Source organism: Leopardus geoffroyi, chromosome C3 (assembly GCF_018350155.1).
Source record: "Leopardus geoffroyi isolate Oge1 chromosome C3, O.geoffroyi_Oge1_pat1.0, whole genome shotgun sequence".
NCBI classification, from domain to species: Eukaryota; Metazoa; Chordata; class Mammalia; order Carnivora; family Felidae; genus Leopardus; species Leopardus geoffroyi.
The window spans coordinates 139,104,397-139,124,453 of record NC_059338.1 but is presented as its reverse complement, the minus strand read 5'-3'; the positions used below and the strand labels follow the sequence as shown (position 1 = coordinate 139,124,453).

Genomic DNA, 20,057 nt, shown 5'->3' with positions numbered 1-20,057 from the left:
AACTATAAACATTTTCCCTGTTTTTAACAGTTTTCCTTACGTAGAAAATATTGTGTTTAATCATTTTTAGTTTTAACTAATTTTATGGTTAACCCAATTTAAAAAAATGAATATTGTCTCAAAGCTAAGTCAATATTTCAAAAGAAATGGCTAGTTGAATAAAAATCCTAATTTCTAGGAAATGTTTTACTAAATTTATGTTTTATTGTAACTCTGTTATTCTGAAAATAAATTTAATGTAATAATACTTTCAAATATGCGCATATGTTTACACTCTTACTTTCACACAGATAGATTCATGAATATGGCTATAACCTCTTTGGCAGATACTGCCTGCAAAGCCATAAGTAGTAACCCTGTTTATAATCCATTTCTAAGTAGTAAAATCAGTTTTTTTAATAAATTTTTTTAATGTTTATTTATTTTTGAGACAGAGGGAGACAGAGCGTGAGTGGGGGAGGGGCAGAGAGAAAGGGAGACACAGAATCTGAAACAGGCTCCAGGCTCTGAGCTGTCCGCCCAGAGCCCGACGTGGGGCTCAAACCCACGAACTGTGAGATCATGAGCTGAGCCGAAGTCGGATGCTTAACCGACTGAGCCAGCCAGGTGTCCCAGTAGTAAAATCAGTTTTATGAAAAATAGAATAGAACAGAAAAGAGAGGCGTGACTGGGTGGTTCAGTTGGTTGTGTCCAATTTAGATTCAGGTCATGATCTCACTGCTCATGGGTTCCAGCCCCACGTCGGGCTCTGTGCTGACAGCTTGGATTCGAAGCTCTGCTTCGGATTCTGTGTCTCCCTCTCTCTCTCTGCCCCTCCCTGGCTTGCGCTCTGTCTCTCTCTCAAAAACAAACATAAAAAAAAAAAAAGAACAGAAAAAAGAGAATGCATTTCATACAGTAAAGATAAGTACTGTTTTGTGAGACATACTTATCAATTATGTGTAGGTTTCTGAGTGTATATATTGTGATGTATTATGTATTTCTTCCAGGGAATCATGTTCATAACAGTTGGGAAGATCTTCCAATAAAACAGCATATAAAAAGTATAGAAAAAATAGAACCTAGACTATGAAATGCATCCCTTAATTTATATGTTCAGTAAACTTTTATCATTAATACTGCAGTGAACAAGACAAAGCCTGTGGAATCATGGAACCTATATTATGGTGAAAAGTCAGAAGGTATACAAGTAAACAAAATGTATGCATGATGTAGTCTCCAGGGATAAGTGTCATGAAGAAAACAAAGGAAGATAAGAGGATTAGAGAATGAAACTAGGGAGTAGGATGGAGGCTAGAGCAACAGGACCTTTCAAGTTCACTGGGGAGGTAACCTCTGATCAGGAACCTGAATGGTGTGAAGAAGAGTACAACAAATGCAAAGTCCCTGAGGTGAGAACTAGATTAGCATGTATTGAGGAACTGTACAAAAATCAGGACAATTAGGAAAGATCAAGGCAGGGAGTGTTTGAAATGACAGAGAGAGAGAGAGAGAGAGAGAGGCAGTTGCCAATTATGTGGGACCTTGTCGGCTTGGCAAAAAACTATGAATTTCATCCTAAATATGATGGTAAAGCTGTTTGGAGAACTATGGAATGATTTCCATTTCTAACAGAGCTCTCCAGATACTATGTAAAGAATAGACTGTGGTGAAATGTTAGAGTTAAAAAAAAGAAAAGAAAAGAAGGGAAGGGAGAGAATTTGGGAGGGAGGGAGATGGAGACAGACAGGGGCGCTTGGGTGGCTCAGTCGGTTGAGCATCCGAGTTCGGCTCAGGTCATGATCTCAGGTTCGTGAGTTCGAGCCCCATGTCGGGCTCTGTACTGACAGTTCAGAGCCTGGAGCCTGCTTTGGATTCTGTGTCTCCCTCTCTCTCTGCGCCTCCCCTGCTCATGCTCTGTCTTTCTCTCTCCATCAAAAATAAATAAAAACATTTAAAAAAAAAAAAGAAAGAAAGAAAGAAACAGACAGAGGGAGACTAGTATGAAACCAAGACAAGAAGAAATAGCTTGGTGTAGGATAGCAATGATGGAAGGATGAGAAATGGTTAGAGTTATGATACATTTGTCCCAACATGGCCTGCTAATGGAGGTTATGAGTTATGATTATGGAGGGAAAAGACATATCAAGGATGATTTTTTGATTTTTGGTCCTAACAATTCTATAAATAGTGGGTAGGCTCTCTTACTGATGCGTGGAAGGCTTGAGGTGAGAGGGTCAGGGTGGGTGATTGGGTAATTAGGCACTTTCACTTTTTTTTCTGATTGATATATTAACATTATTATAGCATTCCAATAAACATTGACCAAGAAATTGCTAGGATCCAGGCTCTGTGCTAAGTGCTGGGAATATAAAGTCAAAACAAAACCAGTGTTTATGCAAAGAAAAATAAAACAAAACTAGAAATTGTACTATGGTATAATTGGTACTATGATAAGTGTATGAATACAATATTTGAGCAGCAAAAAGGAAGGAATCTATATTAGTTTGAGGAATTATCAAGTATTTCCAATAAAGATGAAGCTGGAGCTTTCGAGAGATGAATGGAAATTAACAAGAATAACAACTGGCATGAGACATGGAAGGATACTTGAGGCATGTAGTAGAACATAGGTAAATGCATAGAGAAATTAAGCACATTTGTTTGGGAAACTAGAAGCTCACTGGATTAAAGGTCTATATTGGGTATTGGCCAATGATGTTGCCAACATGCTAGGCAGGGACAAAATCATGGAGGGTCTGGCCTAGCAAGCTAGGAGTTTGATTTTTATTAAAATCTATAAAAAGACACTACAGGATTTGGACAGAGGGAATAATATGATTAGATAAATTAGATAGAGACCAGACCACAGTTGAAAAATGCAATGAGGATGCTCTTGCAGTAATAAAAAATACTGAGTTCCAGAGTTGCTGACTCCTTACACTTTGGTCTCCTAGACTAGGTCCTAATTTTTACCATAATAAACTCCCTGATCTTCATTTTTACTTTGACCTGTACACTTCCTACTGCTCCATTACAAGTAATGTGTGTGGTAGAGTCAAGAGCAGTGGCAGAGGAAAGAACAGTGGCATGGACGTCACAACTGGTGCAGGATTAGCCACCAACAAGTTTCCAGAATAGAAGAGTTTTCATGACAGGGCTATTTGGCATTGTGAGAAATCTGAAACATTCAGAATGCCCCATAATATGTAATTGATTAAATACAAAGTTTTGAAAAATCATAAAATATAACACTGCTTTAAAAGTCATGCTCTTAGAATATTTAATAATACAGAAAATGTGTGTGATATAGTCTCGCATAAATAGAAAGCAGTTTATAAAAGTGCACATTTGCTTTAAGCTATGGATAAATAGATACATATTACAAAAAGTTGAAAAAATATACAACAAAATGATATTAATGCTTATATCTATGAAAAGTGACTATGGGTAATTTTAATTTTCCTCTGTGGTTTTTCTGTATTTTTTATGTTTTCTATATCAAAAATAGGTTAATTTTAGTTTAGTTTAGCTTGCTTTTTTTTTTGACAGAGAGAGCAAGAGTGCAAGTGGGGAGGGACAGAGGAAGAAGGTGAGAGATAATCTTAAGCAGGCTCCACACCCAGCATGGAGCCCCATGTGGGATTTGAGCCCATGGCCCTGGGATTGTGACCAGAGTTGAAATCAAGAGTAGGATTCTTAACCAACTGAGCCACCCAGGCATCCCACAAAAATAGATTAATTTTATAATGAGGAAAAAAGTAATTTAAATGATCTATGGTTTTCTCATCCTGAAGAACAATTTCAAATACAGTATAGATCTGATTAGGCTAAATTCAGCAGCAAGTAACAGAAAACTCAATTAAAAGTGTCTTAAAGAGACTTCTGCTTTCAATTAGGTTAAAGACAGTTACAGGATAATGTCCTTCCATCCTAACAATGAGAATAACCCAGATAATCTATACAATCATAACTGTGTGTGTGTGTGTGTGTGTGTGTGTGTGTGTGTGTGTGTGTGTTAATCATGATGCAAAGAATGAGGATGCAAAGAAACCCAAGTAACTGAAATGTAGAGAGTGACAAGCTCTTCCCACAACCACTGTCATTCTTGGAGGAGCAGTGAAGGAAGAAGGACAAAGGTAAAGAGAAATCACTGTAATTTTTAGAAACTTTTAAGGTCAATATGGACAGGCATGACAGGTTAGAATTCAGTGGGTAACAATCACATACAGAATCTGCACCCACCCACAAACTCTTTCCTGTAGGCCTTTCTTAAGTACACATATAAGACTGAGTAGAGCCAAAAGCCTGAAGGAGGTTAAGAGCAGGGTTAGCAATCCCATCCCCCACAGAGTATGAATCAGTGGCTGCCCAAGGCTGGGGGAGAGCAGAAGAGCTGAGAGGGACCACTTCCTGGTGACCAAGCAGGCAGAGCCAGCAAAGTTGGGAGCAGAGCTAAAGAACTGAGGAAAAATTCCTGAAGGGTAATTCAGGCCTTCCTAGAATCTACCCCTTTAGTCCTCCAAAACCTGGGTACATGGCAGCAGGAGGGGGAGGTGTAGGGGGGGGCAGTGTCCTAAGGCACAAAAAGCTGGGATCAACAATGGAGAGCTAGGAATACAAACAATAACCCAACCAAGTAGTAACCTGCTGTGAACATGAGATGTCACATGGCTTGAAACCTTGGGGTGGACTATAAAGCACAAGATGTATCAAGAGTCTCCTGGTGCTTAGATCTCCAGTCCTGCTGAAAGAAATGTCTTGATCTCCATCTCAAATCATGTGAAGCCAATGTTGAATTGGATCCAACTATAGTAACAACAATCTCAGCTCATCTAGAGATTAGATTGACTCAACCCCTCACCCTAGTGGCCTGAAAGAAAAATGAATCTTCATGCTTCTGAGTCTTACTATTATTCACTTTAGTCTCTACCATTTTTTAGATGCAATTCCTTGCATGCAATAAAAAAGATGACACATAAAAAGAGGCAAGGAAATGTGACCCATCAATAGAAGCAGATACAGAAATGGAATAGATATTGGAATGATCAGATAAGGACTTTGAAATAATTATGACAAATATGTTAATGAAAGTGGAAAAGTGGACAATATAAGTAAATAGAGAATAAATGTCATCAGAGCTGTGGAAACCATTTTGTAAAAGAGCCAAATGGGCAAAGTAGAAATAAAAACCATGATATCAGATACCAGAAATCAGGGATCATTTGATGAGTTTATCAGAAGATGGGTCACAGAATAGAAAGAATAAGTGAACTTGAAGACACTTCCAACAGAAACAATCCAAACTAAAACAAAGAGGGAAAAAAATAGAACAGAGCATCTAAGATCTGTGAAACAACAGCAAACAATGTAATGTATGAATAATTGGAATTGCAGAAAGAGAGAAGAGAGAAATCAAGCTGGAAAGAATATTTGAAGAGGTAATAGACAAGAATTTGCCAAAATTGTTGAAATACGTCACCCAAAAATCCCAACCAAATAGGATAAATACCAAGAAAACCACACCTAGGCATTTTATAATGGAACTACTAAGAGCCAATAATTAGAAAAAAAATCAAGTAACATATGCAGAAAAGAAAATGTATCATCACATCATAAAATGTCTGGAAATGGAATAGATCCAGAATTGACTAGTTCAGCATCTAACACAGGACAACAACCCATACCCTTTCCATCTTTCCTTTTTGTAATATTTAGCAGAGTCTGTTCCCCCTTGTGATCAAAGATGCTTACAGGAGTACCAGGAAACACATCACTGCACACATCCAAATGCCAAAAGTGAGGATCTCTTTCTTATATCCCCTATTAAGAGTAATAAAATCTTCCCAGAAACTTCCTGGAACATTAGTTCTTCCAGCTAGAATGGTATCACATGCTCACTCCTAAAGTAATCACCAGCAAAGAAGAAATAATTGATTGGCTTAGACTAATTAGTATTGACTCCTGAAGTCTCTCCTAAACTATATAGTCCTTCACACCTTTGCCCAAACAAGACTTCTTTTAGCAAAGAAGTAAAGGCAAGGTATAATGGTTGGATAGAAAACCAGATGTGGCGTTTGTTAAAATGAAATGTTACAAATGCAGTAGGAAACCAAGGATGACCATAATCATAAATCTTACAATCACATTACTAATGATTTCAGTACATCTTTGAATTGTTCCTGTCACAATTTAATTATTGTTATATTCTTATATTTCATTCTACAATGTCTACTGGGTGTGGGAAATACTGGAGAGGCATTGTTTCTTTTCTACGAGTTTGCTTTAGGATACAGAGGTAGACCTAAAACAAATGAATACCATTGGCAGTATGATAGCAGTGCATGGATCTGACTTCAGCTCCTTCACTTACTAACTAAATTACCTTGAACAAATTACCTAAATTCTCTAAGCCTTAGGATCTGCATCAGTGACAGGAGCTAATATGGATCATTCTCATATAATTGAGGTGAGTTTTAAATCGATAATCCATGAAGTGACTGGTGAAAGCGTTCCATAAACATTGCTATCATTATTATTTACCAATGTGTTTACAAAGTTCAAGAGGCATGCATAAAAACAATGGTTGAGAAAGTCAACACAGAAATGGTAAAGCTTGAATGAATCTGGATACATGAACTCTTCACCTATTTGTAGAGAAGACCAGGATAGCAACCAAAGGCATTTCTAGAAGAATAACCAGTTTGAAAAAAGAAGAAAAGAAAAGAAAGAAAAGAAAATGAAGCATGAAAAATGAAGGGGTAGGGATCCAGGAAAAGCAAATAACCCTCAGTGTAAGCTCTGTGAATGGCGTCTGTGGCTAGCAGATGAAAATGTAAAAGAACACTTGGGTGAGGCATGGAGCCTTATGCATGACATGATGATGGTGTCAAACTATTCTCTAGGCAAAAGGGAATCATTAAAGAACTTTTTAAGGTAGTAATAATGGCTGCCGTTTCCAAATATTACGGCAACAGTGTATTGAGATGAACACTGAGAGAGAGACCAGTGAGATACAGTGTCTGTGCCAGAGAAACTATGGCATACAGAAGGCTTGCAGTAATCTACTTGAGTAATCAAGAGGTCTAAACCGAGCCCGTTAGGAAAAGCTGGGAGAGAAGCAGAGGATATGAGACTTGTTATGGAAAAGCTGGATTCTCAGGAGACTGGTCAGTTTGAACACTAGAAAGCTTGAAGTTTATGATTAAAAATTGAAAGGCAATTGAATGACTTTCAATTACAGGTAGTAACATAAAAATACTAGGAAATAAAGTGTTGAGAAGCAGACATTCTACAAAATGTTTGGATTGTTAGAATGAACATTTGAAGAATTATTATTTGTAGCCAGTAGGTACTATTAAGCTACTTAAAACCAGCCTGAATGTTTAAGTAAGATAAATATTTCTCTTCAGAAGAACAGAACAATTTTGTTTATTAACTTAATTAGGAAGTCTCTTAAAAAAAAAAAGAAAAAAAAAGGATAAGTGTTACATTAAAGCTCAATCCATTCCTGGTTGAGCTATAACAAATTATAAATTAGCAGATTGTGAAGTAATGAGATTTAAAAATATCTAGTCTTAATCTCTATTGCTTAAATTTGAATTTCTCTCTTATTTGTTTCTCTTTGGAGATGAAATAAAACTGCTTTAACCTTATATTTAGGATGTGGTTCTAATGGAGAGTACACATAAGTGTCTTCTGGATTTACTACTTAAATTATAAATAAATTAACATTTCCTCTTGGACAAAATCTCTTTCCCCATTAATCCTAGTGTTTTGACAATACCCTGAATCCCTCTTTCAAGTCTTTTCCAATCATTTTAGAGCAGTCTGTCAGGGTTATTCATTAATCCTCACTCTATATAAAGCAAAGCAGTCATAGGCTTTATTCCCATTTCACAGATAATTTATTTATTTAGGCAAAATTCTCTAACACATAATGCCATTCAAAAGTAATTTTTATACAAAACTTATTACATGTATTCTTGGTTGTCAGTTATAAAATTGGAAAACTTTTCTGCTTGCTATGCTTTTCTGCAACTCAGTTAGAGATACTTGAGGCTATAACCTGAAATTTAGTATATTGTTGGTGATGTAGTGACATTTATCAAGTATAGAGCAATCCCATATGACAATTTCTATGATATTCTAATAGTCCAGTCTGCTTTATAAAAGAACTATATTCCAGTGACCATTTAGGCTTTAACAATCTAAGGAGGGAGCGCCTGGGTGGCTCAGTCGGTTAAGCAACCAACTCTTGATTTTGGCTCCGGTCGTGATCTCACGTTTTGTAGTGTGGAGCCCCACCTTGGGCTCTGTGCTGTCAGCACAGAGGAATTCTTCCTACTTGGAATTCTTCCTCTCTCTTTCTACCACTCCCCCGCTCATGCACTCTCACTCTCTCTTTTTCTCTCAAATGAATAAACATTAAAAAAATATATCTTAAGGAGTATAAAGGAATGAGGGCCAGTTTTAAGAACATTTAAATCGGTAGCAGGGCTCTAGTCTCAGCTCTGCCACCGGCTGCACTTCTTTGGGCAGTTCACAGAGAGCTTTCTGCACCCACTCGCACATCTGTAAATTAGAGGTCATGGTCCCTAGATCTACTTCATTCAAAAGATGTTGTGTGAATGGATGCAATCATTTGTCTTCCAAAAATGAAGAAAAGAAAAACACTTCCTATTTTATACCGATGATGCATAGGACTTGCTCTGCTGTAGATCCTCTACTGGTTTTTAAGAAGAAGTAAAAAGTAATTTCTGAATGTCTACTTTTTATAATATGTACAACTCTAATTCATTGGATTAACTGGTTTCTGATCCTTGCAAAATGCTTGGGTGGCAATAGAAATTTCCTCCAGCTGCTACAATTTCCTCTTTGTGTTCATAAACAGTGAAACTAATGCTACCCATTAGAGGTGAAGTAATTCACTGCGTCTGCGAGATACTCTGATCTAAGGCACAAATAAATTCCAAGTTACTTCCCTCTGCCGATTGCAATCTTTTTTAATCCCTCCTCAACTCCACCAGAAAGGCCACTCTACTATACAAAAACAACTATATAAAACACCAAAATAAATGACTTGGAGGTGGGATTGCTTGCGTTAATTTGTAAACCCCATTATAACATCCAAATCAAAATAAAAGCAAAGTATGTGTGAAATATATGTATTTACAGAGTTTACAAATAGTGAATTAACATTGGAACTTTGGTAGGAGCTCTTAGATATTTCGAGAGGCTGATGTTTACATTCTGATCTGAGAATGGGCCTATACTGTCGGTACTTTAGAGCTGCCAGCTAGCCTGCAGCATGAACCCAGTATCTGTCTACTAGAACTTACACCAAAAGGTGGAAACTCTTGTTATTTCCTAGGCTATGAATCCATGGATATCTTTATTTGAAGGACATGAATGGCTTATTAACTTACAGTCTGCTTTTCTTTCATCTGTGAACACTGCATCTTCCTTCATTCAGGCTGGACCCCAGGAGCCTGGCACGTTTTTTATACAAGAGACTAAATTCCCATTTGGCCAATGCAAAGTTGTCCTTGGAATCCACATCTCTGGCCACAGTTGTGTTTATCCTTAGTATCTAGTTTCAGTTATCTTTTTGTGTGCCATTTTGGACTCTGATCTGTTTGTTTCATTTACTAAGTTTCCCATTACGGAATGGTGAACAGGGCCACGAAAAGGTGGCATAATGTGGTGAGGCTCAGCACTTCCTGGCCCTATGGCACTTAATTACTACACTTTGCTTGCCAACTATTTCTTGGCATCTAATTTAATTTGGGGACTTGCCTAAGCATTTAATTGAACTTGAAGAACTCCTTTCAAATATTTATACCCACTTTCTCTTTCTCCTCCTGCCATATCATCAATAATTCTGCACCACATTTTAGATCAGGTCCACTTTTATTTTTTTCCAAAATGTTTGCCATTCCCCCTTTTCTATTAAGTATATTGCTCATGCACCAAATCCTAATACGAGTTCGTTTTTAAAAACGTATAGTTTGCCCTCCTTTTCTTCTAAACCTTTTCCTGCCTATTACAGCAGAAGAATTCTATACTTTCTCTGTCCATAAAGCTTTTATTCTCCCATTTTATCCAAGCTGTATCTCACCCCTCTGATGGGTTTCTTGTATAAAAATAGGCAGCACAAAGGAAAGAACAATGGATTCCTTATTCTGGTCACAGCCACATAAGCTTCAATATTCTTGTCTCTGACCACGACTCTACCCACTCAGTTCTGTTACTCTCAGTTATGTTGAACATGTTCTTGAATTTTGTCAACACCTACAATGTCATGATGAGACTCTTCTTTTCCCAACATGTCAGTGTTCTCTAGGTTTTCTGTCCTTCTGAAACTAGCATCGGCCCCATAGGTCATGATTTTACTTAGCCTTTTGTAGGTGTCTTTGAGCCCATATCAGTGCTGGAACAATCCAATCATATCCCTTCCTCACACTCATACAAATACACACAGTACTGTATGGGAAAGTACAAGTCAGTACCTCAATATACATGTGGTTTCCAACTGCCTTTGGAATTGCAACGCTATTTGTCTATATTTTTCTTCAGCCCCCCTCCTTTTTTACTTTTCTCATTGCTCCTACCTACCTTTTCCAGACATTATTCGAAGTCCTGAAATCACAGAACCAGTATTTCCAGTCACAATTTTAGCTGGGAATTTTCCTTATGAAATCCTTATGTTAATAATTGATAAATAATGATTTTATTCACAACACCTGCAGTATTTTGAAAAGTGTAGTGCCAGTGCAAACATTAGCAAAACAAATGAATATAATAGACAATCCAGAAATAAGTGCAATTGTATATAAGAAAATATTCAAATTAGTGGGAAAATAGATTATTCAGTAATGATATTGGAACAACTGGTTAGCCATTTGGAAAAAAAAATAAAGTGGGATCTCTTCCTCATTTCTTCCACCTAACAATAATAATGAGAATATACATAGTAATGATTCACTTTGCATCAACGCAATCATGAATTTACCCATAGAAAGTGATGTCTAAAATATTTATAAACTGACTTTAGGGAAAGCCTTCTAACGATGTCATAAAACCTGCAAAGAAAAATTAAAATGTGGACAAATTTGATTACATAAAAACTGTGTTTTGAAAAACAAGACAAACATAAGCAAATAAAATGGAAAACCGGGATGGCATGATTATGTCATTGCAGCATTATTTGTAATAATAAGAAATTAAGAACAGTCTATACATTCACCCGTATGGGAACAATTAATTAAATCACAGTGTATACCTATAATGAAATACTATACTAAAATTAAAACTGAAGTTGTATTACAGCCACAACATACTATTGTCAAGGAAACAAAAGGAAGGTACAGTATACGGTATTATAATATTAAATCAGTACGTATGTGTGTATGTACATGTATATGTGAAAATATATATGTGAATTTTTATAAGAAAAAGGTTGAAAGGGCCTGGATTATTGAGTTAATATAATATCTCACTGCCCATTTATAACATATTTTATGTGAGAGGCAGTATTCCGGGCAATTAAAAATACTATTTTAACCCAATTTATAGGCTGGGAACAGTCTCCGAAACTGTGAGCAACTTGCCTTGAATGAGAAGGTAAGGCCGTGATGATACCAGACCCCAAGAACCTTACGCTTAGTCCGCTGTTTGACCTACCACATGATAGCAGATCCTAAAGAGGAGATAATCATTTCAATCCAACCAGTTACTCTCTATCTTTACTACAACAAAGAAGGAAAATAATGTAGATTAATATACCAGTGTACACACTATAAAAGTTCTTTCTTTCTGACTATACAGAAACTGATCGTGAAGTACTAAAATAGGTACCAAATAAAGTACCTTCCACTGATTTATCTGCAGCCTTGCCAAGGAGTTAACACTGCTAGTGCGCTTCCTGACGCTGACATCTGTTGGTTTAATATAGGCATATAGGATGGATGGAGCATAGCCTAGGACATATGAAACAGGTAACATCTACCTCAGCTGTCTGAGAACAGCTACTGAAAAGATGTTTCCTCCTCAGCTCGTCATTCAGTTCCATGAATCTCATCTCAGCCTCCTGCCCCCGCCCCAAAGATAAACTTGATTCACACAGGGTATCTAGGTAGAGTGGGAGTAATATGGGGAGTGGGGATGGTTGCTGCTCACATCCCAAGTGGAGAGGAAGAGAAGGATCACTCATGAGTCTTTATCCAGATGACCCCTATTTAGGAAAGAGGTAGTTTACTGAGAGCTTTAGTGAGAAGTTTACAAGTCAAAGCTTCATTAGAAGAAAAGGGGAATTCACACAAAATCTAGTACTGTTGAATTAAATCTAAGGATTACAGGTGTCACAATTACAAGATTCCAGATAAATCCAAAGTGGTGAAGGGGGGAATGAATTTATTATTTATTAAAAAATCTCTGTGTTGTATGCAACTAGGTCCTTTATATACCTTATATGACATTTTAATCCTCACAACAGAGTTTACCTGACCCAAAATCTGTGCAGTAAGAAGCCAGCTTTGAAATATCTGAGAACAAAATGTACGAAACACAGAACTATCTCCCTATATTTCATTAGTTATTTCTCAGGTGATTATATAGAAAATCTCTGGCAAAAATATGGCATCTAGGTCAACCTTCTCATTCCCATGATATTTCATTCTATTAAGTAATGACACTGACGCTCCTATTTCTGATAAAAGTCCTTATTTGCGTTTGCTACCCTTCTTCAACTAAAGTGGTGTACAACGTCAAACTAAAGTTGATAAATGGCACTTTTATATTGCAGTTCAGGTAAACAGTGAAAGTCAGAAGAAGGTAAATGCAGCTGTTCCACTGGGCGTGAATCTCCAAGCACATAAGTCGGCTGTGCTATTTTGCAGACTGTGTGAAGGCTTCACTGCAGCACAGCTAGCCGGGACTGCTGTGCAGAAAGTCTTTTTACAACACCTTTTATATTACTGGAGTAGGTCTATTACAGTAACATGCTTACTTTTTAGCAGGTGACATTTGGAATAAAAGTACATGATAGGTGATAGAGCCAGGGGTCGAGGTTAAAGTCACCACTGCGGATGCTTAAACCAATTATTTTAATAAACTGATTATCAGTTGCTAAAAAATATGCAAGAATCTCCAGAGCCTGGTTTTTCTTCATATTTGACAATTGGCTTTAATGTATGTGTTAGAAAACTACTGTACTGGTTATAGATACTTAGATTAATAGATTTAAACCTTTCAGATTAAACATCAAGTGGGTACTGTCACAGTATTGCAAATATAAATATTCAATGTATGTTTTGATCATCTAGGCTGGAATTATCTTCAGAAGAAACAGAACACGAAGGATATTCATAAGGATAAATTCCTAAAATTGCAATATATATGTATATATGTATATGTGTTTGTGTGTCCATATACATATATAAACAAAGTATGTATATATATCCATTGCTGTTGTTAAGCTACCAGTTTAACGGTTCTCTAAATTTCTTATTTCTTTTTTCTTCTAGTTAGTGTGAGATCGTCCATAGCTCACACGATCTGTGTATAATGAAATATGAAGACATTTCTTACTGCACTGTTAACTGGGGTCATTTTTTTTAAGAAATTGAGGGACAACATATGCTTGTCTAAGCATGTTATGCAAATTATTGGCATAAAAGGATTTTTAACATGTAGGTAGTGTAAAACATGTCATAGTGACAATTCTTACATTCGGTATTCATTTATCCCGACAATTACCATGGTTATAACGCCTTTCTACATGTAGCCATTTTATATGCATGTTGAAAAGCAAGGCATGCGCATGTACCTGCAAGATATTGGAATTATATCCTCAACACTTTATCTTCAAGTTGGGGCTTGGACTCTGTAATTTTCCTCTGTTTATAAAATCGCATACATGAGATACCCCAGCAAGGTGAGTTTGTCTATTCAGAATGTTTGAAGCGGAAATATGTTAACACAGAAGGAATTTTCCCTCTGCTGATTTTAGACTCAGTCACATGGTCAGAGGCTGGAATTTATACCAGACGGTCTCAGAAATCTTCTAGTAGCCATATTATTGCTTTCTTCAAAAGACAACTGCACATTGCCTATTTTCCAGCTACCTTTGCAACACTGTTCTGCTCCCAACACACAATCCCCATTTTTAAAATGTACGTTACTAACAAGTTTTCTGTTATAAAGCAGAACAGTATGAACACCATCTATGCAATCTGCTATTCTGTGTTGTCAGATATGTCTTTTAAAGGAAAACTCTACAGCAATCAATCACGTGACACAGTAAGGTCTCTCTCTCTTTTTTCTAAGAAAAGAATACCATATTTCATCTATGAAGGAGGCAGCATAAAATGCTACCAGCATATCAGTATGATTTTTTAGTCATTTGCAAATGCACAATTTTCCACATTTGCTGAAATAAAGTCTCAGAATAAATGCTTGTCAGTTGGAACAATTGTGTGGGGATGGGACAGATGGGCAGCTGTTTCTGTTTTAATCCCAGATTTTGTTCTCTTACTTTAAATAATGTTGAAAATGTTTTTTTAATTGTGAAAAAATAAACATAGGCTGTTTTTAAAAAAGAAAATAAAGTGATAGTTACTGAACTATAATGAAAGAAAGATAGTTCTTATAATGTGGATTAAAAATTTCTAGCTCTCTTAACTGAAAACAATGGATTTCACTGGCTGTACTCAGCTGATACTGATCATTATTTATACTATAATTGATATGACCAACTGTCTTTTTAGTTTTATAGGAATACACAAAAGTTCCAGTGAAGTCAAATTTGCATGATCAACTGGGCATCATAATTTCACTGTTAGTGCTTATGGATTTTTCACATTTTAATCACAAACATGAACTCTTTTCTTAGCTGTACACTGCATTATGAATTAATCTAAACTAAAACTATTTTAAAACCCTTTTGTTCCCATAAAAAAACCACGTAAGAATGCCTCTATTTTTAAATCAGCATTTCTTTCTTCTATCATAATTACTTCCTCATAATATGAAAGAATAAAGATTTAACTAATGCCCTAACTAAATAGGCCAAAGATTATAAATAATGACTTTTCACTAGGTACAAATCTTCTGTAATTAGAAAGGGAGGCAAATAATCTGTAATGAATGAACTGTATTTAATATGTAAGTACTGAATATTGAACACAGATGCCCCGACATTGGGCTCAAGTGAAAAAACAAACAAACAAACAAACAAAAAACCCAAAAAGCAAAAACAAAACAAAACAAACAAACAAACAACAAAAAACCCCACATTTATCTCCTTTTCTGGACAGAAACTCCATGTTCCAGGAAGGTAAAACACTCAACTCAGAAAAGTACCACCAAAAAAAAAAAAAGGGAATTTTTATTAGTTGAAAACCAAACTGCCTTTAATAGAAAGATTTTAAATAGCAAAATGGTCATTATCCCACTATGTTACTTGAGATTACTCCAGATATTATAGCTGACCAGAAACTATTTCTGTATCCTACTCAAAAATCCGAATTATTCTGACCTTCAATTAAGTAAAAATCATTTCATTGGTCAATTCCATACCATGCAGCAATGCTGATGTGGGATAATTTTATGTAGGAAATATAGTTCTATTGAATGCTTTTAATGGATTGAATCTGTTAATACAACAGTGGTTGATTAAAGAACCTATTTTAATATCTTAACTTTAAACAGACGACAATGCTTTACACTCTAAATTGTTAGAACCCATTTTTAATTTCTTTAAAACTGATAAGCCTCCCTGCCCTTCCCTAATTTCAAATTTAATTAAATCCACGACACCACCACACTGAAGAGAAAGGCCAGTTTTATTTACATAACATAACAATAGTAATAACAATGAATGGACTGCACTAAACCAACATCAGTCTTCACCACAAAATATTATTCTTGACCCCCTCAAAGACCAGACTTTTTTTCTACCCAGCCAGGAATAGCATTCAATTTTGTATTAAAATAACTACTGCGACAGAACTCAAAAACGAACAAATATATTTTTGGAAGTAAATCAGCATATTCAACATCACAATCATCACTAGGATTTTTTTTTTCATAAACTGAGTAATCTTCCATCTTAACCCACATCGGCAGTGCTTAAATTTTATGTTTTTTAGATACTATAAAAACTACTCACTTATTAAGCTCTCAGGATGGGCAATGAGGAAGGTAAGGTACAGATTACAAAAACCTGGGGCATCAGCAGGTTAAGGGGGCAAGATCAGAGAAATAAAAGTCGTGGAACCAGGGCTTTCAAGCAGTTCCTTTCCTCCCAGGTTATATTCAGACCTGAGGCCTGCCTCAGGCAGAGTCAAAGGAGGAGTTTGCCTGGAGCAGATAGTCCAGAGGGAGAACCCCACTACTTTATTAACCAAGCAAGCACTGACTGTGGTTGCCTCAGACTAACATCTACTCACAGCCTGAGAGCTTTCGGACTCTTTGGATTATGTGTGCACTGACCACAAAATCTCTCTACATGCTTGCAGAGTTATGCACACGTATTGGTTACTTGAGAGTCAGAGTTACTGACTTCATGAGAGGCCCCCACCAAAGTGAAGGGCAACTCACAATGTCAGTTTAATATTAGACACTTAAAACTATGTTCTCCCTATACTGAATTTTCTAATCAATATCTAAGAGTACTTTTGACCGTTAGTTCACTGTTTTCACTTTCACACAGCAATTCCCTTCCCATGATGCCCTTTACACACACACACACACACACACACACACACACACCCTTCTCAGAGTAAAACCTGACCTCCTTTGTCTTGGATGGGATCCATCCTTCAAAGAGACCACATCCCTACTAGTGCTCACTCTATTTTAGTTTTTTTTTCTTTAACTCTTATTTCTCCTTGAAATATGTTTGAATTTCCAAAACCTTGAAAATTCTTCTTATTTGAAACTACTGATCCATTTTAATCACTGTCCTATTATTTGACATTATTTTACAGCTAAGATCCTTAAACAAGCAACCTACCTCCAGACCCCACTGCTCTTACAAGCATCCCTTACTTCCTTAATCTCCTGTCATCTGATTTATGGACCCATCAATATCCTGACACTGTTCAATTAAATCATTTTTCTAATGGAATTGAATTTCTTTATTCTGACCCTCTTCAAATTCTCCACTACACTTTATACAGTTTATCTCATTTTCAGTTTCCATGATATTGTCTGTGATTTTTTTTCTCTGTTTGTCTCACAAACTGGGCTTTTTCTTCTTTCTATGCTCCAATTTAGTGATTCTCTTTGCTGTCTATCTGCTGACTTTCCTCTACGCTTACATATTTTTTCCATTCAAGTGTTTTAATTATCTCCTCTATACCAAAATTCTTGCCTCCTGGACATCTTATTTCCTCCTTTCTCTCCTGTTCCATTCTCCAAAATTTATTATAGGGCCCTTCATTATTTATTTAAAAAGAAAAAAAAAAAAGAACTGTTCACACTTCTACCTATATGCCAGGCATTCCTAAAGGCACTGAAAATGGAGTAGTGAAAAAGATAAAAATAAAAATTACCTGCCCTCATGCAGTATGTCTGGTATTGAGGGAGAGAGATAATAAACAGGATAACAGTAAAACATTAAAATCATGGAAATGAGTGTTAACGGGAAAACATAAAGCAAAGAAGGGATATGTGAAATCTCAGAGGTGGGCTTAAAATTTTAAAGGCTGTCAACTATACACTACAGAGACCAATGCAGAAGCTAAGGCATCAATTTTAAAAATGCTGTAATGATTCAGGAGAGAGATGATGAAACCATGGACCAGACATAAGAAGAAGGAATCAAGATTAATACCAAAGTTTTTGATCCAATGCCTGGAAATATGTCACCACCACTAACCAATATAGGTAAGTGAGCAGAAACTGCATGCTAGTGGTAGGGTTTGAAGCATTTTCTGTGGGAGTTGTCTGATAGATAAATGTTATGTTGACTGGGCAGTTGGATTGATAGATTTGAAGTTAAGAGGAAGATCCCAGCTGCAGAATACAAATTTTGTTGTCATAAATATAAAAATGGTATTTATTTATTTTTTTTTTAATTTTTTTTATTTTCAACGTTTATTTATTTTTGGGACAGAGAGAGACAGAGCATGAACGCGGGAGGGGCAGAGAGAGAGGGAGACACAGAATCAGAAACAGGCTCCAGGCTCTGAGCCATCAGCCCAGAGCCTGACGCGGGGCTCGAACTCACGGACCGCAAGATCGTGACCTGGCTGAAGTCGGACGCTTAACCGACTGCGCCACCCAGGCGCCCCTAAAAATGGTATTTAAATCTCATGAGAGGAAAATCATATGACTTTGGAAGTGAATAAAGGTAGGAAAAAAAAAGGTCAAAGAATCAGAGTTTAGAATAGAATTCAGAAAAAATAAGGAGGAACCGGCAAAGTAAATGAGAAGTAGTCAGACATGTCAGAGAAGTGATGGACATTATGAGAAAAAAGTGATTCTAGAAGGATATCAGTTGTGTCTAATGCTACAGATAGTACAAATATGAAAACTGGCAATTAAAATTACCAATATGAATGTCTTTGGTGACCTTGACAAAAGCAATTCCCATGGACTAGGAGAGAAAAACCTGATTACAGTAAATACAAAAGAGAATGGCAAGAAGGAAACTGGTAACAGCAGACTGAGAAACTCCTGGAGAAGTTTTGTTTATAAAGGTAAAACTTGGGGCGCCTGGGTGGCTCAGTCGGTTAAGCGTCCGACTTCAGCTCAGGTCACAATCTCACAGTCCGTGAGTTCAAGCCCCGCGTCAGGCTCTGGGCTGATGGCTCAGAGCCTGGAGCCTGCTTCCGATTCTGTGTCTCCCTCTCTCTCTGCCCCTCCCCCATTCATGTTCTGTCTCTCTCTGTCCCAAAAATAAATAAACGTTAAAAAAAAAAAGGTAAAACTTGGGAACATAGCCGTAGAACTAAGTGTTATCAAGTGATGATGTTATGATGAGTGAATTAGTAGTATGCCAATATGGCATGAGACAGAAAAAACATGATGTTGTTGGAAGTATGGAGAAATCCAGAACAGGCAAAAGAGTATGGTCTTTATGCACAGATGGAGACAGAGCCTGGGTAGAAACATAAATGAACACGGTAAAAGGAGGTACTTTGGAATATAATAGTATAGGTACTCTTAAGTGGGTGATGCATTACTAGGAACTTACAGAAATTCTCTTTAAAATGCTCCAACAATAGCATTTGTTGGGGAATGCTAAGACATCAGCTGGAAATAAGAATGAAGGAGGAGGTATTGGCAGGTTGAAGAAATAGAAGAAATCATGAAAAATCCTCCAGGAGAGTGGAAGGGAGAGTGGATGAAGAAAATATAGTATGCTTACATTAAGAAACTCCCTTGAGGGGCGCCTGGGTGGCGCAGTCGGTTAAGCGTCCGACTTCAGCCAGGTCACGATCTCGCGGTCCGTGAGTTGGAGCCCCGCGTCAGGCTCTGGGCTGATGGCTCAGAGCCTGGAGCCTGTTTCCGATTCTGTGTCTCCCTCTCTCTCTCTGCCCCTCCCCCGTTCATGCTCTGTCTCTCTCTGTCCCAAAAATAAATAAACGTTGAAAAAAAAAATTAAAAAAAGAAACTCCCTTGAAGCTATTGATAACTAATTTAAAGTGAGATCAGTTATCATAGCCGTGTATTCCATGTCATCGAACTGTATATGTACAAGTGCATCACAGAAAGAAAGTTTTACTTTACTAGAGTTATAGTTTCATCAGGATAACATGATGAAACAAGAGAGCCATGAGGGCTGACGATATATGCAAAGGAGAGATTACAATGATTGAATACAAAATCTAAGGTCGGTATGGAGGAAATGAAAGATTATTAGGAGATGAGGGAAAGTATAAAGCTGTCAGGGTTGATGCTAACAAGGTCTCAGTGGCACTGAGAAATGTTGTAGTTGGGATTTTAAGGGTAGTGACTCAAAGATAGGAGTTGAGAATCAGAGAGTTGGATATTTAAAATATAGTTGATGGAGAGTCATTGTGATTGGGAAAAAAGGGTCAAAGGAATAAACATGGAGGTAAGGTTCA

At 36.9% G+C, this 20,057-nt stretch overlaps 1 pseudogene; it reads left to right on the top strand.

The window, feature by feature from the left end:
- The first annotated feature begins 1,286 nt into the window (after positions 1-1,286).
- Positions 1,287-20,057, top strand: part of LOC123586646 — a 42,430-nt pseudogene continuing 23,659 nt past the window's right edge.